This window comes from Chamaea fasciata, unplaced genomic scaffold (genome assembly GCF_029207755.1).
Source record: "Chamaea fasciata isolate MVZ Bird 193981 ecotype frontalis unplaced genomic scaffold, bChaFas1.0.hap1 SCAF_152, whole genome shotgun sequence".
Classification (NCBI taxonomy): Eukaryota; Metazoa; Chordata; class Aves; order Passeriformes; family Sylviidae; genus Chamaea; species Chamaea fasciata.
Window position 1 is genome coordinate 54040 of NW_027094237.1, and position 24509 is coordinate 78548.

The following is a 24509-nucleotide window of genomic DNA, read 5'->3' on the forward strand; positions in this document are numbered from 1 at the left end:
TGACTGTCCCCTAGGTGTCCCTGGGGGTTCCCTGGCTGTCCCCTAGTTGTCCCTGGGGGAGCCCTGGCTGACCCTAGGGTGCCCTGCCTGTCCCCTAGGTGTCCCTGGGAGTGCCCTGGCTGTCACCTAGGTGTCCCTGGGGGTCCCTGGCTGTCCCCTAGTTGTCCCTGGGGGAGCCCTGGCTGTCCCAAGGGTGCCCTGCTTGTCCCCTAGGTGTCCCTGGGAGTGCCCTGGCTGTCCCCTAGGTGTCCCTGGGGGTGCCCTGGCTGTCCCCTAGGTGTCCCTGGGGTCCCCTGTGTGTCCCCGGGGGTGCCCTGGCTGTTCCTGTGGTGCCCTGGCTGTCTTCTAGGTGTCCCTGGGGGGCCCTGGCTGTCCCCTAGGTGTCCCTGGGGTTCCCTGGCTGTCCCTGGGGTGCCCAGGCTTTCCTATAGGTGTCCCTGGGGGTGCCCTGGCTGTCCCCTAGGTGTCCCAGGGCTGCCCTGGCTGTCCCATAGGTGTCCCTGGGGGTGCCCTTGCTGTTCCTTAGGTGTCCCTGGGGGTGCCCTGGCTGTCCCTTAGGTGTCCCTGGGGGTTCCCTGGCTATCTGTGGGGTGCCGTGGCTGCCTCTGGGGTGCCCTTGATGTCCCCTAGGTGTCCCTGGGGTGCCCTGAGTGTCCCTGTGGGTGCCCTGGCTGTCCCCTAGGTGTCCCTGGGGTGCCCTGGCTGTCCTTTAGGTGTCCCTGGGGGTGCCCTGGCTGTCCCCTAGGTGTCCCTGCCTCGCTCGTATCCTCGACTCCGCCTCCGGCGCCATGGTGACACCCCTCCCAGTCTGGACCAGTGTGGCCACACCCCCTCCCCTGGGGCCATTAGACCCATCCCAGTACAGACCAGTAAGGCACCGTGTGCCCACCATCGACCCCCACACGCCTGCCAGTTCGTCCCAGTCCACTCCCCGTCCATCCCAGTTCCCTCTGATCATCCTCCCAGTGCTCCCAGTCCATCCCAGTCCCGCAGGTGCTGGTGCTTGTGGCTTGATCAGCTGGTGCCTGTCCGCAACGTGGAGCGGGTCAAACGAGGCCTCAGGGGGAGGGGGGGGGCGGATTTTGGGGGATCCTGGGGGTCCCGAGTTGTCCTGGAGGGGTTTGGGGGGTTTTGGGGGGTCTGGGGGGAGTCCTGGGGGCTGCTTTGGGTGTTTTTGGGGGATCTTCGGGAGGTTTGGGCAGCCCATTTGAGGCATCAAAGGAACCTGAGGAGGGTTTTGCGGGCTCCTGGAGGTCGGGGGGGCCCTGGGGGTGGTTTGGGGGGCACTGGGGGGTTCCAGCCCGTGACCCCCCCCGGTTTTGACCTCCCCCCCCCGAGCTGTTTCGGTCTCATCGACGCCCTCCTGAAGCCCAAGGGGGGGTGGGCGCTGGGCCCCCCCTGCTGCCCCCTCCCCTGCCACCCCCGCGACGCCCTGCAGGTGAGGGACCCCCAAAAACCCCTCCCCAGACCCCAAATTCACCCCTGGGACCCCGAAAAACCCCCCAAACCTCTCCCCGGACCCCAAATTCACCCCTGAGGCCCCAAAAAACCCCCAAACCCCTCCCCATGAAACCCAAATCCACCCTTGGGACCCCCCAAAACCTCCCCAGGACCCCAGATCCACACCGGGACCCCCAAATCCATCCCTTGGACCCCCAAAAACCCCAAAATCCATCCCTGGGACCCCCCAAAACCTCCCTCCAAACCCCAAATTCACCCCTCGGACCTCCAGAATCCTTCCACAGGACCCCTCAGGGGTCGTTCCCCACGAAAAAGTGCGGCAAACGTGAGGGGAGAAAAAGGGCGGGAAACGTGAGGGGAGAAAAAGGGCGGGAAACGTGAGGGGAGAAAAAGGGCGGGATCAAGTGGGGACATCAGTGGAATATTGGGGGGGGTCAGTGACGCTGAGGGAAGATCAATGGAATATTGGGGGGGCATCAATGACATTGGGGGGGTCAGTGACACTCGGGTGGGGATCAATGATGCTGTGGGGGCGTCGATATCAGAGGTTATCAGAGGAAATCGCCGCCGCCGTCCTCCCGTGCCCAGAGCCCCGGCAGGACCCCAGCGCAGCTCCGGCTGCAGGCGGAGCAGGAGCGGCTCCTGCCGCCCGCAGCGATCCCGGTCCCGATCCCGACCGCAACGCCAGCTTGGGCCTCAGGCCCCGAGACCCACAGCCCGCCCGCCGGGGGGGGCCGCACCTCTCGGGAGCCGCAGCCGACACTGACAGGACCCGAACCAGAACGCCCGCTTCCATTCCCGGCCCCGCCTGGCTCCGCGCAGGGCCGCGAGCAACCTCGGCTCGGCTCAGCTTCGAGGGGCGGGGCGGGGTCGCGGGCGATGGTCCCGCCCCCAAGCCGGGGCGTGCTCGGGGCGGAGCCGGGGCGGGCTCGGGGCGGAGCCGGGGCGGGCTCGGGGCGGAGCCGGGGCGGATCCGGGGCGGGCTCGGGGCGGAGTTGGGGCGGAGCCGGGGCGGGCTCTGGGCGGAGCTGGGGCGGGCTCGGGGCGGAGCCGGGGCGGAGCCGGGGCGGGCTCGGGGTGGGCTCGGGGCGGAGCAGGGGCAGAGCCGGGGCGGGCTCGGGGCGGGGCCGGGGCGGAGCCGGGGCTCTGTGAGGCGGGGCCGGAGGCAGCCGGGGCCGGGCAGTACCGGGGGCGCGGCTTCAGGGGCGCGGGGCGGGTCCCAAGTGCACGGCGCCGGGACCCCACCGGGGCGTTCCTCACCGAGCCCATAGAGCAGCAGCTACTTCCGCCACCCTTTTGAATCCCCGCGATTGGCGGGCTCGCTGAGGCATCGGCAGTGCTGATTGGACAGCGGGCCCCGGGAACCGCCCCCGCCCCCCGGCCCGCGCTGAGGGCCCGGGGCCTCCGCCCTCAGACCGGCTCCGGCTCCAACCCGGCCCGGGCTCTGCTGCGGTCCCCCCGGCCCGGCCTGAGGGCCCGGGGGCTCTGCGCCGAGACCGGCCTTGCCCCTCCCCGCCTCGCCCTGTAGTAGATTTCTGTTTGGTTTGTGGGAAGAAACAGGTGTGAGAAGTGAGATTTGTGCTGGAGAGGTGCTGCTGGGAAGAAAGGATGGAGTAAATCTGCTCCAAGGATGTGCGATGAAGAATTCAGGGTCAGAGGTGGGCAGTATTTATAAACTGTCTCCATATTTCCCTGTATCTCTGGGTGTTTGGATTGAGCCTGGGATTGTCAGCTATGTTATAAACAAGCCAACCCGGCTACTGAACTCCCAATGAACGTTTGGAAACCCTTGCACAGAAAGACAAGGTAGTAATGATTCCAAAGGAGAAAATGTAAATGAAGGGTAACGATTGCTGGGAAATTTCCTTAGGAATTGTGAACCTCACACAAACGGAATTTAGGAGGTGGAATCCCAGTTTCAGCCTTGGGCACGTGCAGGAGAAGAGGGATCCTTATTCACAGCAAGGAAAGCCCGGTGCCCCAGCGTGTCAGTGCACACAGTGCAATGTCCAGGAAATGAGCGGCAGGGACTGGCAGCAGCTGCAGGTGAGAGCTGTCACAGGCTGATTGAGGGGACAGAGCAGCCCCAGGTGAGAGCTGTCACACTGATGAGGGGACAGGTGTAAGCTGTAAAGGATAATGAGGGGGCAGGTCCTGCCAGCACTGCTTTAAGAGGGGAGCCCGAGCTCAGTTTGGCACGGAGCTGCGGGAGGAGAGGGGTTTATGCTGGGCTCCCAGGTGAGGCTCATGGAAGGATGGTGAGTTCATCTCACAGGGGCTGGGGGAGGCCTTGGGCGTGGAACATTACTTCAGGAGGTGCTGAGGGACAAACCTTTGTGCCGAGCAGCAGCAGCACAAAAGGTTGAAATAAGTTTTGGTTTGGCATGTAGTGATGGGATTGGCGTCTATTGTGTGCTAGTGTTATCTAAAGGTTTAAACTTTAATGTTTATTTTTAAAGCTTTAAGTTAATGAATTAATATAGGTTGCAAGACATGGGCTTTTTCCTTTTTATTTGGCTAGCGGGAGGTCTTTAACTTTGGGGGCGCTCTGGGTATGTGTTCTGGAGTATTATTGAGGGGATTGGACGTGGGGTTGTTTTTATTATATTCAGTAGTTTGACTGGGGGTGATAAGAGTTGGCTTTTTTTGCTGGAATTTTTTTGGGGTTGTCTGTTTGAAAATTTATGTATTTATGCAGTTAAGTGTAGTGGTGTTTCCGGTGTAACTCTTCAGCTTATGTTATTGTTTGTGTGTTTGAGGTGGTCCACTTGTCTTACGCCCTGACCGATTGGCCAACAGATCTGCTGAGATCATACATCGATGTTTGTTTTATTTCTTGTAGCCGAATAAGAGACAGCAGCCCGGTGACAGCAGGAAATTCCCAGAGGGCGAGGCGGCCTTCTGTGGCACCCGACATGGATTCTCATCCCCAGACGTCCAAGAGATAAGTGGAGGGTTCAGAGCCACAGAGGGGATGAAAGTGGAGTGCTGGGTCAGGACTTGTCAGGAGGTGTTTTTGAGTCAGGTTTGGAGATAGGGATGTCCAAGATGTGCCAATTGAGAGTACAGGTGTACCAGCCCGACCCAAACCCGAAGGAGTAGCCCTAAAGACATGCCCGTTTCCCTGAGTGCGGGTACAGGCAGGAGCCCTTATGCAGGACAATGCCAGAAGGCCTGGCTGCGAGGTGTAGGGCTCTAAAGAAGTTGGGTTTAGAAGGGGGGAGGTGTAGCCACACACACAGAGGCTGAGGTAAAGGACTCAAGGACTAGAGGACACACGGTGAAAACCAGGGGAACAGGCTAGGATACAAGTCAGAGTACAGGTGTAGCGGCCCTCACAGCACTGCTACCAGCACACTTCCCCTGAGAGCAGGTGCAGGCAGCAGCCCTAGTGCAGGAACACACCAGAAGCTCTGACCTGTGCAGACACTGTCAGGCTAGGGCCAGGCAGGAAGCGATAGTGGGGAGCAGGATCCAGCAGGGCTGGGGATAACGGGGGTTTCCCGCCCCACCCACCCTGGGATTCCCTGTCTCTCCGCAGCCGGTGGAAGTGCTCCTGATTTCCCTCTCGAGGCGGCGGTTGGTAAGGCTTCGTGCCTTTTGCCACCGCAAAGAGTTCGGCTCTGTCAGCCTCTGCCCTGTCTCAGGGCCACGTTTCTTAGGGTAGGCAGGGAACAACTGTGGATGTACCTGTCCTGCGTGCGGGACAGCTCTTGGGACCCTAATGGTGCAGAGCGTCCCCGGCTGCAAGGTCTAGGGCTCTGAAGAAGCAGGGTTCAGAAGGGGGGAGGTTACAGTGATACACACAGAGGCTGAGGTAAAGGACTGAAGGACTAGAGAACACACAGTGAAAATCAGGGGTACAGCCTAGGATACAAGTCAGAGTACAGGTATCCCGGTCCTCACAGTGCTGCTTCCAACACTGTTTCCCTGAGAGCAGGTGCAGGCAGCAATCCTAATGGCAAGGCAATGCCAGAAGTCCTGAGAGGTGCAGGCAGTAGCCCTAAGCTAGGGCCAGGCAGGAAGTGACAGTGGTGGGGCCGAGTCCGCAGGGTTGAGGTTCACCGGGGATGTCCACCCTGCGTTCCTGTCCTGCTCTAACCGGGGATGCTCACAGCCCTAATGGAGGCCACGGTGGGTGGGCTCAGTGCCAGTAATGCCTCTAAGGCTTTGGCGCTGCGAGCGTCAGCCTCCGAGCTCAGCTGAAGCACACACGGGGCCCGAGGACCCGGTCCTGCTTAAGAGACGGTGAGTAGCAGAGCTGCTGGTTTTTGGCTGAGGTGCAGCTAAGATTATGCTTTGATGTTTGGTTTTCTTTATTGTAGCTGACTAGGAGACAGCAGGCAAGTGACAGGAGGAATTTCCCAGAGGCATAGGCGGCCTTCTTTGGGACCCAGCGTGGATTCACCTCCCCAGACATCTGAGAGATAAGTGGAGGGCTCGGAACTAGGGAGAGGATGAAAGCGGGGTGCCAGGGCAGGGGTCAGCGGGAGGGATTTTTTGAGTCGGGTTTGGAGATGGGGATGTCCCAGATGTGACCCCTTAGGCTACAATAAGGGAAAGTCTCATTCTGGATCACAGTGCTGAGGTGTGCAGGGCAGAGCAGTCCCAGGGTGTGTTGTGTCTGTTGTGCACTTTGTGTCTTTTGGGTGTCTTGTCTTTTCCTTTAGTCTTTTCAGGCGCCTGTCAAAACCCCTGGCATCAGTCTTAGCATTTCTGATCTCTGTGCTCCTCAGCCAGGTGCCTTTGTCTCAGCTGCTCGGACACTCATCAGAATCCATCTCTCTTCACAAGCATCCAGTCCGATGCCTTTTCAGGTCTTGTTCTGAGCTGTACTGACAGCCGTGCACCGCCCTGATCCATTCCGGCGGGTTAGGTCTTGTGAGAATGCAAAGACAGGTCGAGGATTCTGACCGTAGGGTTCTCGGGCATCCATCTCTGCATTTCTTGGGATAAGTCATCCCGATGGCATCTTGTTCCTGCAGGGTTCTCTGAGCCTGGCCAGCTCACCTTCCTTCTCACCTCGGTCATCTCATTCCGAGTTCTCTGGACCCTCAGGGTCATTCTTCTTGCCCAGAGTTTTCTGTCCCTGTTGCGTCCCCTCGTTTGTCCTGTGCTGTGTCACGGGTGTTGGTGTGTGTTTGGCCGGGAGCTGCTCTGCCTTGATGCTCAGTCTGGGTGTAGGGGTACGAGGGTAATAGTGCCGGGGGCTTGAAATTTGTGATGTGGGGTGTGGTTAGACTGTAGAGGGTATTCCTAGATTGCCACAAGATGTGTGGAGCTGTCAAGGTATCCTGCAGCACTCTGACTTTTGTCCGAACTTTCTTTCAGATGCAGAGGGATGAAATCTGTGGCAGAGCCCCCCAGTCTGGGTGAGGGGCTCCCCTGAGAAGGTCAGTCACTGTTTTGATTTGCAGGGGAGGTGTAAATGATGGCCGTGTTACATCTCTGTTCTTTGTCTTTATTTTTAGGTGGTAAAGCCGGATCTCAGCAGTCAAGCTGACGTGGGCGAGGTGAGCAGCGATGGGTGGACAGAAGCAGTTGCTATTGTTCAAGCCTCACTCGCTGGTGCAACTCTAAGCCTCCGTTATTGTGTGTTTTAGGGAGTCCACTCGCAGGAGGCCGAGCTCCCCTCTCACCAACCGGACGACAGACCCGGGTCACCTCACCCGTGAGCCCTCCGGGAGCATTCCAGGAGTCTGTGATGGAGCCTTGATCTTCTCCTTGTGAAGGCCCCATCCTGGTAGTCTTGGATAACGGGCGAGGAGTTGAGGTGAGTCAGGGAGGAGAAGGAGGGATGGTCCCCTCAAGTTCCAGCGCTGCCACGTCACCTTGTCTGCTCTTTACCCAGGCAGACCCTGCGACGCCGGCGTTGGCCTCTGAGCGCAGCTGAAGCACGGGGCCGAGGACACGGGCAAGCTTAGGAGACAGTGAGTAGCAGAATTGTCGGGTTTTGGGTGATGGGCTGCCAAGATTATGCTTTGATGTTTGGTTTTCTTTATTGTAGCTGTGTAGGAGACAACAGCCCAGCAACAGCAGGAATTTCCCTGAGGGAGAGGCGGCCTTCTTTGCCACCCAGCGTGGATTCACCTCCCTAGACGTCCGAGAGATAAGTGGAGGGCTCGGAGCCAGGGAGGGCTTGAAAGCGGGGTGTGGGATCAGGGGCCACCGGGAGGGATTTTTTGAGTCATTTTTGGTGACAGGGATGTCCAAGAAGTGACCGCTTAGGCTACAGAAAGTCTCATTCTGGATCAGAGTGCCGAGGTGTGCCGGGCAGAGCAGTCCTGGTGTGTGTTGTGTCACTTGTCTGTTGTGCACTCTGTCTGTTTGGTGTCTTGTCTTTTCCTTTTGTCCTTTGAGGGGCCTATCAAAACCCCTGGCATCAGTCTTAGCATTTCTGATCTCTGTGCTCCTCAGCCAGGTGCCTTTGTCTCAGCTGCTCGGACACTCATCAGAATCCATCTCTCTTCACAAGCATCCAGTCCGATGCTTTTTCAGGTCTTGTTCTGAGCTGTACTGACAGCCGTGCACCGCCCTGATCCATTCCGGCGGGTTAGGTCTTGTGAGAATGCAAAGGCAGGTAGAGGATTCTGACCGTAGGGTTCTCGGGCATCCATCTCTGCATTTCTTGGGATAAGTCATCCCGATGGCATCTTGTTCCTGCAGGGTTCTCTGAGCCTGGCCAGCTCACCTTCCATCTTACCTCGGTCATCTCATTCCGAGTTCTCTGGACCCTCAGGGTCATTCTTCTTGCCCAGAGTTTTCTGTCCCTGTTGCGTCCCCTCGTTTGTCCTGTGCTGTGTCACGGGTGTTGGTGTGTGTTTGGCTGGGAGCTGCTCTGCCTTGATGCTCAGTCTGGGTGTAGGGGTAATAGGATAATAGTGCCGGGGGCTTGAAATTTGTGATGTGGAGTGTAGCAGGGCTGTCGAGGGTATTCCTAGATTTCCACAAGATATGTGGAGCTGTCAAGGTATCCTGCAGCACTCTGACTGTTGTTCTGACTTTCTTTCAGATGCAGGTGGATGAAATCTGTGGCAGAGCCCCCCATCCTGGGTGAGGGGGCTCCCCTGAGAAGGTCGGTCACTGTTTTGATTTGCAGGGGAGGTGTAAATGGTGGCCGTGTTACAGCTCTGTTCTTTGTCTTTATTTTTAGACCAGACCCTGCGACGCCGGCGTTGGCCTCTGAGCGCAGCTGAAGCACAGGGCCGAGGACACAGGCAAGCTTAGGAGACTGTGAGTAGCAGAATTGCTGGTTTCTGGCTGATGTGCTGCTAAGAGCACAGGGTCACGTTTAGTTCTCTTTATTGTAGCTGACGAGGAGACACCAGCCTGGTCACAGCAGGAATTTCCCCGAGGGAGAGGCAGCCTTCTTTGGGACCCGGCGTGGATGCACCTCCCCAGACATCTGAGAGATAAGTGGAGAGCTCAGAGCCGTAGAGGGCATGAAAGAAGAGTGTGGGGTCACTAGCAAGGTTTTTTGAGTCAGGTTTGAAGACAGGGATGTCTAAGCTGTGACCCCTTAGGTTTCATCCAGGGAGAGTCTCATTCTGGATCACAGTGCCGAGGTGTGCAGGGCAGAGCAGTCCTGGTGTGTGTTGTGTCTGTTGTGCACTCTGTGTCTTGGGTGTCTTGTGTGTGCTGTCTTTTCCCTTAGCCCTTCAGGGGCCTGTCAAAACCTCTGGCATCAGTCTTAGCATTTCTGATCTCTGTGCTCCTCAGCCAGGTGCCTTTGTCTCAGCTGCTCGGACACTCATCAGAATCCATCTCTCTTCACAAGCATCCAGTCCGATGCCTTTTCAGGTCTTGTTCTGAGCTGTATTGACAGCCATGCACCGCCCTGATCCATTCCGGCGGGTTAGGTCTTGTGAGAATGCAAAGACAGGTCGAGGATTCTGACCGTAGGGTTCTCGGGCATCCATCTCTGCATTTCTTGGGATAAGTCATCCCGATGGCATCTTGTTCCTGCAGGGTTCTCTGAGCCTGGCCAGCTCACCTTCCATCTTACCTCGGTCATCTCATTCCGAGTTCTCTGGACCCTCAGGGTCATTCTTCTTGCCAGAGTTTTCTGTCCCTGTTGTGTCCCCTCGTTTGTCCTGTGCTGTGTCACGGGTGTTGGTGTGTGTTTGGCCTGGAGCTGCTCTGCCTTGATGCTCAGTCTGGGTGTAGGGGTACGAGGGTAATAGTGCCGGGGGCTTGAAATTTGTGATGTGGGGTGTAGTTAGACTGTAGAGGGTATTCCTAGATTGCCACAAGATGTGTGGAGCTGTCAAGGTATCCTGCAGCACTCTGACTTTTGTCCCAACTTTCTTTCAGATGCAGAGGGATGAAATCCGTGGCAGAGCCCCCCAGTCTGGGTGAGGGGCTCCCCTGAGAAGATCGATCGCTATTCAAGGTGAGAGTCACATATTTCACATTTTTTGGCACTCCAGTGCAGGCCACCTGCATTTACAGCTTGAAACAGGTGAGTCCCTTGGTAACCCCTGGGCAGCAGCTGGAGCCTGCTCCGGGCTGGGCTGAGGGAGCAAACACTTGTGGCTGACACAGCTCCACACTGGGGGTACTTGGGAAAACACCTGCCTTGTCCTGGATTGTTTTTTTTTTTGAGCTTTTGACAAGGTTTTAGTCATCACCTTAGTAAAAATAAATGGTAAGGACTGAAAACATGAGAGGCTGGCAGGTTATATGCATGAAAGACAACTTTTTTTTTCTTAAATATTTGTGCAACCTATATCTTAATTTTGAGACTCTTTTTTGGTCAACTTTATTGTAAAACCCCCTTATTTTCAAGTTAGCTGCTTCAATAATGAATTTGTTTTACAAATACCCGCTAATGTCCGAAGGTTAAAGCACTAACACCAACATCCCACCTCTTTTATTTTTGCAGCAAAATTTTATCTTTACTAAACTTGAAACTTGATGTTTTTGCAGGTAGTAAGTTAAAGAAGGTGTTTATCTGCCCATCACTGATAGTCAGGGTCATGAAGAAATTGCTCTAGTGTTCTAAAATAAATGCAGATTTTTAGGCCTCTCCCATTCTCTCTGACTAGCAGCATGTGAATTGATTTTTGATCTCCTTTCTGTTGGTGTCTGTGGGTTTTAAGCTGCATGGAGAAGGTGTCTGTGGACATGGCACCCAGGGAATGGTGCTGGGAAGGGCAGGATGGAAAGGAGCTGCTCAGGAATCCAGAGCAGCAGTGGAGTGGGAGCTGGTGCTGCTGCCTCAGTCACACCCTCCTGGACAGTCTGTGCAGTGATAATATTCCTACTTTTCTTCCTGAACCTGGGGTTGGAGGAGAACATGAGTCTTGGCATTGTTGGAAAGGGGAACTCCAGGGAAAAACTGCTGTTTGTGTCCTCAGAGAGCAGTGGGAAGAGCCTGGGAGAAATCCTGGCTGGCTGAGGGATCCTTGTGTCCCCTCAGGAATAAATCCCTGCGTCTCCTCAGACCTGCTGGTTTGCAGTAGAGTTTGGGCACCTTTCGCTGCAGCTGTGGTTCTTAATAACTGGAAGTCCATGGATTGCTGGGCGATTCCCATAAGTTCTCCTATTTTGTAGGAGCTGCACGGTGAGGTCAGCATTCTGATGGAGGCCCTGGCACAGCTGCCAAGGGCAAGGAACGTGGAGCATCCCGGGGCTTCTCCCGCCCGAGTTTCTCCCGGAGCGTGCTGCGTGTCGTGCCGGATGTTTAACCCGGGTTTGGGGTGTTCTCCTGCAGTCCCAGCTCTGACTGCTGCCCCCGAGCCCCGGCCTTGCTCGGTCCCAGCACTGAACCTGGCAGGTGGGTGTGCTTTTCCAGCCCTTTAATCCCACGGGCAATCCCAGATTCCCGGAGCTCCCCGAGGCACAGCCTGGCCTCCCTCGCTGGGAGCTGCATTTCAGTCTGCCTGGACCAAGGACATCCTGTTTGAGACTTTATTCCTGTTGCTTTTCCTCTTCCAGGTTGTGGGCAAAAAGGAGAGAGCCAGTAGGAAGTGAAGCCACTGGAAGGCCTTATCCCAGTCCAAGGTTGGATAGGAGTAACTGGACCTGTTGAATTCCCACTTCCCTTTAAATTAGAGCAGAGGAAGCAGATTTTAAATCATCATTCCATGAACTTTCACCAACTTCATGACTCTTGCAGAAGTTTTCAATGTTAGAAATTCCTGAGCTTGTTTTCCAGGCAAGCTTGGATTTAGATGTTATTCCTTCCTTTTATTTGAAGGAATAACTCTGATTTTCTCTCTGATTTTAGTAAGGGAATATTTATTTATTCCAATTTTCCATCCTAATTGGAATTTTTGCACCTTGTAGAGCACATTTCCAAGGAAATTTACCCAATTAATGTTGGTAAATCAGGAATTGTCCAGCACCATCTCCACAAAATTCTGTGAATTCCCAAGAAAACGTTGAAGTATTTATTTGCCATGATTCATCTCTTTGTAAAGTTCAATTTACTGCATTTTTAATTACATAAATGCCATTAAAACCTGAATCCAGGCCTAGCTGCTGTTCCTTGGACACAGGGGGCTGGTTCTTTCCTACCTTGGCACATTTGGGTGTTTGTCCAAAATGAGCTTCCCACTAAAATAGAATTTGTTTCCAAGCAAAAGTGGGAATTGTCTAGAAAACCTTCTGTTCTGGGGGGCACTGGGTTTGTTTCCCTTATTGCTGCATAATTGAGGAAAGCCATGGTGCTTTTTTAGGCAGTGGCAGGAGGTGAAAGCTGCATTTATTTAATTTTGTATTTTATTTCTTGTTATTTTTGTTTTTTTATGCTCTTTTGTTGTGGTTTCTCATGTTGCGTTTTGTGGTTTTTCAAAGACTTTTTCTTCCGTTTTTTAATTTTTATATTTTTTTCTTTAGCTATTTATTTACTTGTTAAAACTACTTTTAGTTTTTTATTTTAATTTTTTGTTTAAATTTTTTTTCCACTTTTTTGTTACTTTGAAATTTTTTTCTTTTGGTATTTTAATTTTATTTATTATTTTCTATAGTTTTGGTTTATTTTTTCATGTTTTCTTTGTTCCTTTTTTTTTTCCCCATACTCTTTCTTCCCCCGGGCGCCTGGGGGTTTGGCTGTTGGCAAGAAAGATGAGAAATGACCTCCGTGCCCGCTGGACGTCGGGATGTCATAGAGAGCGCAGTTGGCAAAAGCTCTGTATTTTCTGCTCCATAAAACTCCTGAAGGGAGAAAGCTGTGACCACCGTGGTGCCGTTTTTTCCTTCCCAGCCCCGACCAGGTCTCCTCCTACCCGTGCACAGTGTTACCAGCAGCAGCCTGCTGTCCAGGCTGTCGAGGCGTATTTCAGAGGGGGCAATAAAAACAAAGTAGACGTTTTATTTTGAACTCTCCGACCCTGCTTGTTTATTAGCAAAGAACTCCAAAACAAAGCGAACAAAAAAAGAAAACCCACAAACTAAACTCCCCCGCAACCCACCAAAAAAAAACCATAGAGAAAGAGAAAACATGCCCATATTATTTGAATAAAGATTAAAACTTTACCCCTTAGAAAACCAGGCTCATTTAATTCAAATTAATTGTGTTTCTGATGTGTTAGGTTAATGAATTCATCTAGTGTAAAATATCGTTTAAAATATAAACAAACGAATTAAAAAATAATGAAAAAGAAAAATAACAAAAAGTATAGGATATGAAAAATAATATAAATAATAAATACACAATATATTATTACATACTACACGTTTTATAAATATATATAATATACATAATATAAACATCTATAATGTACATAATCATGATATTTCAATGAAATGTATTATTATTTATAACATTACATAATAAATAATAAATTATTTTATATATAACTTTCTATACTTTATATATATAATAAATATAATAGTATAATAAACATAATACATGATGTATAATGTACATAATATAAAAGCTGAATTGTAATGATTAATGTAAATATCAGAATCACAAAGATAAAAAATATTGAAATAGAGCCTGAACGAAAGGCTTTTTTGTTTCGGTCTGGTTGCTGGCAGGGCTCTCGCAGGTGTGCTCGGGGGTCTTTTGGGCCATTTATTCCGGAGGCTGTTCGGAAGGGCATTCCTGGGCACGTTCGTTTATGGCTCCGCTCCGCGCCGCCGCGCGGCAGTGCTGCCACCCTGTGGGCAGAGAGCGGTAGTGCAGCTTCCCCCCCGCCCGGCCCGCCCGATCTGTGCGGCAATGCTGCCACAGTGTGGGCAAAGAGCGGTAGTGCAGCTGTCCCTCCCGCCCGTCCCGCCTGATCTGTGCGGCAATGCTGCCACCCTGTGGGCAAAGAGCGGTAGTGCAGCTGTCCCCCATGACCGTCCCGCCGGAGCCGTGCGGCAGTGCTGCCACCCTGTGGGCAAAGAGCGGTAGTGCAGCTGTCCCCCCCCCGCCCGTCCCCGACGCGCGTGGCAGCCCCGCATTGTGAGCTCGGGGGCGGCGCTGCCGCCCGCCCGCCCGCAGCTCGGGGCCGAAAGGGAGGGAAAAAGGCAAGGAGCCCGGGCGCGTGGCAGCCGGCTGCCTGCGCGCGCCACCCGGACCCCGGAGCCGTCCGGGCGCGATTTTCCGCGGCGTCTGCGGGTGTGCGGACACGGGATGGGGGCGCAGCGGCGCCGCGGGCGGCAGTCCATTGAGTCAGGCGCTTGTGTGAGCGGCCGAGGGGGCATTTTAGTGGGTTCCACTACCAAGATGGCGGCGAGACGCGAGGCGCCTGACCTTCTAAAAAGGGCGGCCAAAAGGGCGGGAAAAATAAGGACCCTATAGGTGTTTATGCAGCTGCCTGCACAAAACCCCGACTACGGCGCCGCCCGGGGGCAATTTTCCGCGGCGTTTCCAGGTGTGGGGACACGGGCCGTGTGCTCAGTCGCGACGCGCTTGCGTTCGGATTCGTGGATTTAGTCAGGCGTCTGTGTAAACACCTGGCGGCGGCCTATGCCGAGCCACAAAGAACATGGCGGCCGAGACGGAAGTGGCCTCAGGAGCAACCAAGATGGCGGCAAGGAAAAGCGGAAGTCACGCGTCGCCCCTCACAAAATGGCGCCGAGGCGCGAGGCGCCCGACCTTCCAAAAAGGGCGGCCAAAAGGGCGGGAAAAAATAAGGACCCTGTAGGCGTTTACGCAGATGCCTGCACAAAAACCCCGACTACAGCGCCGCCCGGGCGCAATTTTCCGCGGCGTTTCCAGGTGTGCAGACACCGGCCATGTGCTCATCCGCGCCGCCTCCGGGTTCGGATTCGTGGATTTAGTCAGGCGTCTGTGTAAACACCTGCCGGGGGCCTTAGCGGTGCCGCAAAAAAGATGCCGGCGGGACCGGAAGTGGCCTCAGACGCAACCAAGATGGCGGCAAGGAAGGGCGGAATGCTCGTGGGGCTCATCGCGGCCGAAAATCGCCGAGTGCAGCTCACACCCTGCAATGGCAAAAGCTGTTTTATTAAAACTCAGCCGAGAATTTTCCTCTTATTTCCAGGTCACAGGATATACTGAGCCTGAGAGGGATCCTAAAATCTGACTCTCAAGCAGACGGACCGTTTGAGAATCGAACTCAGCACCTTGGCATTACCCGGACTCTGCTCCAAGCAGCTGAACCAATCTCTGCATTATGGGGATGGACCTCCAAAGGATGGCAACGCTTGGCCCCACTAAGGTAAGTGCAGTGCCGCCTTCTCTGCCAAAGCTGCTTCACACAGCAGCCCCTGGAATGGCTCGAGGGCAGAACTGGCTGGCAGGTCACACAAAGCTCTTCCAGTGACGCTGATTTCCTGTCCTTTCCAGGATTTACTCAACAGCTGCCGTAAAAGTACTTACACAAAGTCTCTTTCTGGGCGGAAAGGAGCAGGACAAGTCCTGAGGCTTCCCTTCTTCCACGGCCAAAGTTCTGGAGAGAGGCAGGGCCGGTCCCACCCGCACAGGGGCGTTTCCTGCAGGTGAGTGTTGCCGGGCCAAACTGATGGCAGCTGCTGAGGCCGGGGCTGCTTTTCTGGCCGGAGGCCTCGGTGCCCCCCCGTGCCGCCTGCAGTGTCCCTCGGTGTTTCCTGCAGGTGTCCCGGGTGCCCGGAGGCGCAGGGAGGAAGGAGGCCGGCAGCCCCAGCGGGGCCAGCAGCCCTGGGATGATGTGCAGGGGAGGAGCTGTGCCTGCGGGGCCCCGCCCGTGGCAGCGGCGGCCAAACGCAGGGCCCGGGGCCGGGCTCGGGGCTGGCACGGACACGGCCCCGGGGCTGCCGCGGCTCCTCGGCCAGGGGCTGCTCCCGCCGGGCACGGGGAGATGCTGCAGCCCGGACAGAGGCACCCACAGCCCAAGAGCTCCCCAGGGAACAGCTGGCATTGCCCGGGAACGGCGGCTCGGGCTGTCTGCAGAGGGGCTCAGACAGCAATTCCCACCTCCCGGAGCTCCCACACAGTTGCCAGGGATGTCCTGGCCACCCCAAATCCCCTCCCTTTCAGCCTGAGGACATCACCCATCGGCAGCATTAAAGCCAAGGTGCTCCTCCCTCACAGAAATTAAATCCAGAGCAACGGCCCTCGGAGATGCCTCAAAATCAAAGGTTTGAGTGGGATGGAGTTTCGTTTGGATGAAGTCTGGACTTTTCCAGGGAGCCAGCCGGAGTGCAGAAGTGATGGAAAGCTTTTGCAGGTGGGTCCCACTGGAGGTGTGCTGAAGGCAGGGATGGGCATCCCTTGCCTGAGGGAAAGGCACTTGCAGAGGCCACTGCTGGGGCTCGGAAAGGAGCTGAGCTCCTGCAGGGAGCTGTGTCCTCCCGAGGGCACAGGGGCTGCCTCAGCACAGGCCGGCCAGTGCCTTCTCCTGCTCTGAAACATCACCTGGAGCCCGAGCTCAGGGGGTGGCTGAATTCCAGGGAAATCTGACAGGTGACCCCCAGGGGATGAGGGTTAGAATTAACCAAATCTATGGAATAGAAACCTATCCTGTCCCCATCCTGCTGAGCTTCCTTGGAAGCTCTGCTGGTTCCTGACACATCTGGCATTCAAGCAGCAGCTCTGCGTGGGAATATCCATGCTCTGTGAGGCACTGTGAGGTTATTGCAGCAGGAACTGAGCAGGGAATTCGGGGCCGTGGGTATAATTCATCTAAACTAGCAAAGGTGACAGTGAACCCCAAATCTGGGCACCACACAGAGAACAATCTTTGTGCTGCCCTGTCAGCTCAAGCCCCTGGGCTGGGAAGTTTTGGGAGTCAAACATATGGAATGATAAAAGTCACAGCAACTGGTGTCACCCCGAGGGACAGTCCAAGTCCCAGACAATTCCTCTGCAGTCCCCTGGGGGGGAAAACACCCTCTGTCTGCCAGGAGCCCTGACTCTGTTTCTCCTATCAGCTGTGTTGGGCTTTAAGAACTTGAAATAACTTTGAAGCCAAAGAAATCACCTTTTCCTTCTGGTTTGATTGTGTTTTTTTTTTTTTTTTTTTTTTTTTTTTTTTTTCTTTCAGATGCTGGACTTGCTTCTGTGGATGTGTGCTGAGCTCTGGCTGCAGGGGACTGTCAGGCCTGAATGGCTGTGAGTTTGTGTTCTTCTCGCTGGGGAAGCAGAAATAATTATTAATTAGACTGCAGAAATGTTTTCAGAAACCTTTCCCCTTTCCTGCCCTTTGCTGGTGGATCTTCTCTTTCTGCCTTTGACTTTACAAAGCTGTTCCCTGATGTCAATTCCCCTGCCTGAATTCCTTGCAGCTCCTAGCTGGGAAAAACTGGGATGATGTCCTAGGGATGTTCTTAGGGGAGGACAGAGGTGAGATTTTTGCCTGTATTTTTCTAATATTTTCTAAAATTTCAGGGAGCTGCTCCTGCTCCTGCCCCTAATCCTGCTGCTGCTGCACAAGTGGAGCCTTGTCAGCGAAGACCTGCATCTGCAGGAGGCCCCGCAGGCCCTGGCTGGGAAGTGCCAAAACAAAGAAGTGATCAGTAAGTGCTGAACTGCTTCCAGGAGGGCATATTTTGTTGCAGCCGTTACAGACCAACCGTGTGGTGCTGGTGACTTTGTGTGAGTTGCTTTATTAAAGCCAATCGTTGGTAAGGGTTTTGAGCCTGCCTTGGAGAGCACTTGGAGCTCTGGGTGCCCTGGCTTTCCCCTAGGTGGCCTTGGGGGCGCCCTGGCTGTCCCCTAGGTGTCCCTGGGGTGCTCTGGCTGTCCCTGGGGTTGCCCTGGCTGTCCCCTAGGTGTCCCTGGAGTGCCCTGGCTGTCCCCTAGGTGTCCGTTGGGGTCCACGGGCTGTCCACTAGGTGTCCCTTGGGGGGACCTGACTGTCCCTGGGATGCCATGGCTGTCCCCTAGGTGTCCCTGGGGGTGCCCTGGCTGTCCCCTAGTTGTCCCTGGGGTGCCCTGGCTGTCTCTTAGGTGTCCCTGGGGGTGCCCTGGCTGTCCCCTAGGGGTACCTTGTCTGTCCCTGGGGGGGCCCTGGCTGTCTTCCTAGGTGTCCCTGGGGGGCCCTGGCTGTCCCCTAGGTGTCCCTGGGGGTGCCCTGGCTGTCCCTGGGGGTCCCTGGCTGTCCCATAGGTGTCCCTAGGGGTGCCTTGTCTGTCCCTGGGGGGCCCCTGGGGGTACCCTGGTGTCCGTGAGAGGGCCCTGGCTGTCCCCTAAGTATCCCTGGGGCTGCCCTGGCTGTCCCCTAGCTGTCCCTGGGTGTCCCTGGGGTGCCCTGGCTGTGCCCTAGGTGTCCCTGGGGGTGCCCCGGCTGTCCCTGGGGGTGCCCTGGCTGTCCCATAGGTGTCCCTGGAGGTGCCCTGGCTGTCCCCTTGGTGTCCCTGGGGGTGCCCTAGCTGTCCCTTAGATGTCCCTGGGGGTGCCCTGGCTCTCCTTGGGGTGCCCTGGCTGTCCCTTATGTGTCCCTGGGGGTGCCCAGGGTGTCCCTGGGGTGCCTTGCTGTCCCCTAGGTGTCCCTGGGGGTGCCCTGGGTGTCCCTGTGGGTGCCCTGGCTGTCCCCTAGCTTTCCCTGGCGGTGCCCTGGGTGTCCCTGGGGTGCCCTGGCTGTCCCTGGGGTACCCAGGCTTTCCTTTAGGTGTCCGTAGGGGTGCCCTGGCTGTCCCTTTGGTGTCCCTGGAGGTGCCCTTGCTGTCCCTTGGGTGGCCCTGGCTGTCCCTGAGGGGGCCCTGGCTGTCTTCTAGGTGTCCCTGGGGGGCCCTGGCTGTCCCCTAGGTGTCCCTGGCTGTCCCTGGGGTGCCCAGGCTTTCCTATAGGTGTCCCTGGGGGTGCCCTGGCTGTCCCATAGGTGTCCCTGGGGGTGCCCTGGCTGTTCCTTAGGTGTCCCTGGGGGTGCCTTGGCTGTCCCTTAGGTGTCCCTGGGGGTTCCCTGGCTATCTGTGGGGTGCCGTGGCTGCCTCTGGGGTGCCCTTGATGTCCCCTAGGTGTCCCTGGGGTGCCCTGAGTGTCCCTGTGGGTGCCCTGGCTGTCCCCTAGGTGTCCCTGGGGTGCCCTGGCTGTCCTTTAGGTGTCCCTGGGGGTACCCTGGCTGTCCCCTAGGTGTCCCTGCCTCGCTCGTATCCTCGACTCCGCCTCCGGCGCCATGGTGACACCCCTCCCAGTCTGGACCGGTGTGGCCACACCCCCTCCCCTGGGGCCATTAGACCCATCCCAGTACAGACCAGTAAGGCACCGTGTGCCCACCATGGACCCCCACACGCCTGCCAGTTCGTCCCAGTCCGCTCCCTGTCCATCCCAGTTCTCTCTGATCACCCTCCCAGTGCTCCCAGTCCATCCCAGTCCCGCAGGTGCTGGTGCTTGTGGCTTGATCAGCTGGTGCCTGTCCGCAACGTGGAGCGGGTCAAATGAGGCCTCAGGGGGAGGGGGGGGCGGATTTTGGGGGGTCCTGGGGGTCCCGAGTTGTCCTGGAGGGGTTTGGGGGGTTTTGGGGGGTCTGCGGGGAGTCTCAAGGGGCTGCTGTGGGTGTTTTTGGGGGGGCTTCGGGAGGTTTGGGCGGCCCATTTGAGGCATCAAAGGAACCTGAGGAGGGTTTTGCGGGCTCCTGGAGGTCGGGGGGGCCCTGGGGGTGGTTTGGGGGGCACTGGGGGGTTCCAGCCCGTGACCCCCCCCCGTTTTTGACCCCCCCCCCCCCCCCCCGAGCTGTTTCGGTCTCATCGACGCCCTCCTGAAGCCCAAGGGGGGGTGGGCGCTGGGCCTCCCCCGCTGCCCCCTCCCCCTGCCACCCCCCGCGACGCCCTGCAGGTGAGGGACCCCCAAAAACCCCTCCCCGGACCCCAAATTCACCCCTGGGACCCCAAAAAACCCCCAAAACCTCTTCCCGGACCCCAAATTCAGCCCTGAGGCCCCAAAAAACCCCCAAAAACCCCTCCCCATGAACCCCAAATCCACCCCTGGGACCCCCCAAAACCTCCCCAGGACCCCAGATCCACCCCGGGACCCCCAAATCCATCCCTTGGACCCCCAAAAACCCCCAGATCCATCCCTGGGACCCCCCAAAACCTCCCTTCAAACCCCAAATTCACCCCTCGGACCTCCAGAATCCTTCCACAGGACCCCTCAGGGGTCGTTCCCCACGAAAAAGTGCGGGAAACGTGAGGGGAGAAAAAGGGCGGGAAACGTGAGGGGAGAAAAAGGGCGGGATCAAGTGGAGGGGATCAATGGAATTTTGGGGGGGGTCAGCGACGCTGAGGAAGGATCAATGGAATATTGGGGGGGCATCAATGACATTGGGGGGGTCAGTGACACTCGGGTGGGGATCAATGATGCTGTGGGGGGGTCGATATCAGCTCGGGGGGAGGCCATGGGTTTTTGGGGGGCCGCAACGCAGGCAGCCGTGCTGGGTTTGGAGCGGGGGGGCCCCTTCAACCTCTGGGGGGGCCCTGGCTGTCCCCTGGCTGTACCTGGGGGTGCCCTGGCTGTCCCCTAGGTGTCCCTGGGGATGCCCTGGAGTCCCTGGGGGTGCCCTGGCTGTCCCTGGCTGTCCCCTAGGTGTCCCTGGGGTGCCCTGGCTGTCCCCTAGGTGTCCTTGGGGTGCCTTGCTGTCCCCAAGGCGTCCCTGGGGTGCCCTGGCTGTCCCCTAGGTGTCCCTGGGGGTGCCCTGGCTGTCCCTGGGGGTCCCTGGCTGTCCCATAGGTGTCCCTAGGGGTGCCTTGTCTGTCCCTGGGAGGGCCCTGGGGGTACCCTGGTGTCCCTGGGAGGGCCCTGGCTGTCCCCTAAGTGTCCCTGGGGGTGCTCTGGTGTCCCTGGGGATGCCCTGGCTGTCCCTTAGGTCTCCCTGGGGGTGCCCTGCCTTTCCCTTGGGGGGCCCTGGCTGTCCCAGGGACACCCTGGCTGTCCCCTAGGTGTCCCTGGGTGTGCCTTGTCTGTCCTTGGGGGTGCCTTGTCTGTCCCTGGGGGGGCCGTGGCTGTCCCCTAGGTGACCCTGGGGGTTCCCTGGGTGTCCCTGCGGGGGCCCTGACTGTCCCTGGGGTGCCTTGCTGTCCCCTAGGTATCCCTAGGGTGCCCTGGCTGTCCCCTAGGTGTCCCTGGGGGTACTCTGGCTGTCCCCTAGGTGTCCCTGGGGGTGCCCTGGCTGTCCCTGAGGGGGCCGAGGCTGTCCCCTAGTTGTCCCTGGGGGTTCCCTGGGTGTCCCTGTGGGGGCTCTGGCTGTCCCTGGGGCGCCCTGGCTGTTCCATAGGTGTCACTGGGGGTGCTCTGGAGTCACTGGGGTGCCCTGGCTGTCCCTTAGGTCTCCCTGGGGGTGCCCCGGCTGTCCCTTGGGGGGCCCTCGCTGTCCCTGGGGGGCCCTGGCTATACCCTAGGTGTCCCTGGGGGTGCCTTGTCTTTCCCTGGGGGTGCCATGGCTGTCCCCTAGGTGTCCCTGGGGGTGCCCTGGCTGTCCCTTAGGTGTCCGTAGGGGTGCCTTGTCTGTCCCTGGGGGTGCCCTGGCTGTCCTTTAGGTGTCCCTGGGGGTGCCCTGGCTGTCCCCTAGGTGTCCCTGGGGGTGCCCTGGGTGTCCCTGTCGGGGCCCTGGCTGTCCCCTCGGTGTCCCTGGGGGTTCCCTGGCTGTCCCTGGGGGGGCCGTGGCTGTCCCCTCGGTGTCCCTGGGGGTTCCCTGGGTGTCCCATCGGGGGCCCTGGCTGTCCCCTAGGTGTCCCTGTGGGGGCCCTGGCTGACCCTGGGGTGCCCTGGCTGTCCCTTAGGTCTCCCTGGGGGTGCCCTGGCTGTCCCTTGGGGGGGCCTGGCTGTCCCCTAGGTGTCCCAGGGCTGCCCTGACTGTCCCCTAGGTGTTCCTGGGGGTGCCCTGGCTGTCCCTGGGGTGCCCTTGCTGTCCCCTAAGTGTCTTTGGGGCTGCCCTGGCTGTCCCCTAGGTGTCCCTGGGGGTGCCCTGGCTGTCCCCTAGGTGTCCCTGGGTGTCCCGGGGCATGCCCAGGCTTTCCCCTAGGTGTCCCTGGGGGTTCCCTGGCTGTCCCTTAGGTGTCCCTGGGGATGCCCTGGCTGTCCCTGGGGTGCCCTTGCTGTCCCCTAGGTGTCTCTGGGAGTGCCCTGGCTGTCCCTCAGAGTTCCCTGGGGATGCCCTGGCTGTCCCCAAGTGTCCCTCGGGGTGCCCTGGGTGTCCCTGGGGGTGCCCTGGCTGTCCCTGGGGTGCACTTGCTGTCTCCTAAGTGTCCCTGGGGGTGCCCTAGCTGTCCCCTAGGTGTCCCTGGGGGGGGCCTGACTGTCCCTGGGATGCCCTGGCTATCCCCTAGGTGTGCATTGGGGTCCCCGGGCTGTCCCCTAGGTGTCCCTGAGGGTGTCCTTGCTGTCCCCTAGGTGTCCCTCGGGTGCCCTGGCTGTCCCGAAGGTGTCCCTGGGGGTGCCTTGGCTGTGCCCTAGGTGTCCCTGGGAGTACCCTGGGTGTCCCTAGGGGTGCCCTGGTATCCCTGGGGGTGCCCTGGCTGTCCCCTAGGTGTCCCTGGGGGTGCCCTGGGTGTCCCTGTGGGTGCCCTGGCTGTCCCCTAGGTGTCCCTGGGGTCCCCTGGGTGTCCCCGGGGGTGCCCTGGCTGTTCCTGGGGTGCCCTGGCTGTCCCCTAGGTGTCCTTGGGGTGCCTTGCTGTCCCCAAGGCGTCCCTGGGGTGCCCTGGCTGTCCCCTAGGTGTCCCTGGGAATGCCCTGGCTGTCCCTGGGGGTCCCTGGCTGTCCCATAGGTGTCCCTAGGGGTGCCTTGTCTGTCCCTGGGGGGGCCCTGGGGGGGCCCTGGGTGTACCCTGGTGTCCCTGGGGGTGCCCTGGCTATCCCATAGGTGTCCCTGGAGGTGCCCTGCCTGTCCCCTTGGTGTCCCTGGGGGTGCCCTGGCTGTCCCATAGGTGTCCCTGGAGGTGCCCTGGCTGTCCTCTTGGTGTCCCTGGGGGTGTCCTGGGTGTCCCTGGAGGTGCCCTGGCTGTCCTCTTGGTGTCCCTGGGGGTGCCCTGGCTGTCCCATAGGTGTCCCTTGGAGGTGCCCTGGCTGTCCCCTTGGTGTCCCTGGGGGTGCCCTGGCTGTCCCATAGGTGTCCCTGGAGGTGCCCTGGCTGTCCTCTTGGTGTCCCTGGGGGTGTCCTGGGTGTCCCTGGAGGTGCCCTGGCTGTCCTCTTGGTGTCCCTGGGGGTGCCCTGGCTGTCCCATAGGTGTCCCTGGAGGTGCCCTGGCTGTCCTCTTGGTGTCCCCGGGGATGCCTTGGCTATCCCTGGGGGGGCCCTGGCTGTCCCTGGGGTGCCCTAGCTGTCCCCTAGGTGTCCCTGGGGGTGCCCTGGCTGTCCCCTTGGTGTCCCTGGGGTACCCTGGCTGTCCCTTAGATGTCCCTGGGGGTGCCCTGGCTGTCCCCTTGGTGTCCCTGGGGGTTCCCTGCGGAGGCCCTGACTGTCCCTGGGGTGCCCTGGCTGTCCCCTAACGGTCCCTGGGGGTGCCCTGTCTGCCCCTGGGGTGCCCTGTCTGTCCCCTAGGTGTCCCTGGTGGTGCCTTGGCTGTCCCTGGGGATCCCTGGCTGTCTCCTAGGCGTGCCTGCGGGTGACCTGGCTTTCCCCTAGGTGTCCCTGGGGGTGCCCTGGCTGTCCCCTTGGTGTCCCTGGGGTGCCCTGGCTTTCCCTGGGGTGCCCTGGCTGTCCCCTAGGTGTCCTTGGGGATGCCCTGGTGTCCCTGGGGGTGCCCTGCCTGTCCCCTAGGTGTCCCTGGGGGTGCCCTGGGTGTCCCTGTCAGGGCCCTGGCTGTCCCTTATGTGTCCCTAGGGGTACCTTGTCTGTCCCTGGGGGGGCCCTGGCTGTCCCTGTGGGGGCCCTGGCTGTCCCCTAGGTGTCCCTGGGGTGCCCTGGCTGTCCCTGGGGTACCCAGGCTTTCGTTTAGGTGTCCCTAGGGGTGCCCTGGCTGTCCCGTAGTTGTCCCTGGGGTGCCCTGGCTGTCCCTTAGGTGTCCCTGGAGGTGCCCTTGCTGTCCATTGGGGGGCCCTGGCTGTCCCCTAGGTGTCCCTGGGGGTGCCTTGTCTGTCTCTTGGGGGGCCCTGGCTGTCCCTGTGGAGGCCCTGGCTGTCTTCTAGGTGTCCCTGGGGGGCCCTGGCTGTCCCTGGGGTGCCCTGGCTGTCCATTAGGTGTCCCTGGGGGTGCCCTGGCTGTCCCCTAGGTGTCCCTGCCTCGCTCGTATCCTCGACTCCGCCTCCGGCGCCATGGTGACACCCCTCCCAGTCTGGACCGGTGTGGCCACACCCCCTCCCCTGGGGCCATTAGACCCATCCCAGTACAGACCAGTAAGGCACCGTGTGCCCACCATGGATCCCCACACGCCTGCCAGTTCGTCCCAGTCCACTCCCCGTCCATCCCAGTTCTCTCTGATCACCCTCCCAGTGCTCCCAGTCCATCCCAGTCCCGCAGGTGCTGGTGCTTGTGGCTTGATCAGCTGGTGCCTGTCCGCAACGTGGAGCGGGTCAAATGAGGCCTCAGGGGGAGGGGTGGGCAGATTTTGGGGGGTCCTGGGGGTCCCGAGTTGTCCTGGAGGGGTTTGGGGGGTTTTGGGGGGTCTGCGGGGAGTCTCAAGGGGCTGCTGTGGGTGTTTTTGGGGGGGCTTCGGGAGGTTTGGGCGGCCCATTTGAGGCATCAAAGGAACCTGAGGAGGGTTTTGCGGGCTCCTGGAGGTCGGGGGGGCCCTGGGGGTGG

At 58.4% G+C, this 24509-nt stretch overlaps 3 long non-coding RNA genes across 3 annotated transcripts; all 3 read left to right on the plus strand.

Moving 5' to 3' along the window:
• Positions 1 to 3047: 3047 nt before the first annotated feature.
• Positions 3048 to 4747, plus strand: LOC136304733 (uncharacterized). The gene is made up of 3 exons (XR_010724773.1): positions 3048 to 3119; positions 3332 to 3507; positions 4304 to 4747. It is a non-coding gene; the product is annotated as an uncharacterized lncRNA (long non-coding RNA).
• A 4887-nt stretch (positions 4748 to 9634) lies between these two features.
• LOC136304726 (uncharacterized) lies at positions 9635 to 11887 on the plus strand. The gene is made up of 3 exons (XR_010724762.1): positions 9635 to 9853; positions 11017 to 11239; positions 11401 to 11887. It is a non-coding gene; the product is annotated as an uncharacterized lncRNA (long non-coding RNA).
• Positions 11888 to 15053: 3166 nt separating this feature from the next.
• Positions 15054 to 16018, plus strand: LOC136304731 (uncharacterized). The gene is made up of 3 exons (XR_010724771.1): positions 15054 to 15080; positions 15209 to 15360; positions 15475 to 16018. It is a non-coding gene; the product is annotated as an uncharacterized lncRNA (long non-coding RNA).
• Positions 16019 to 24509: the final 8491 nt, after the last annotated feature.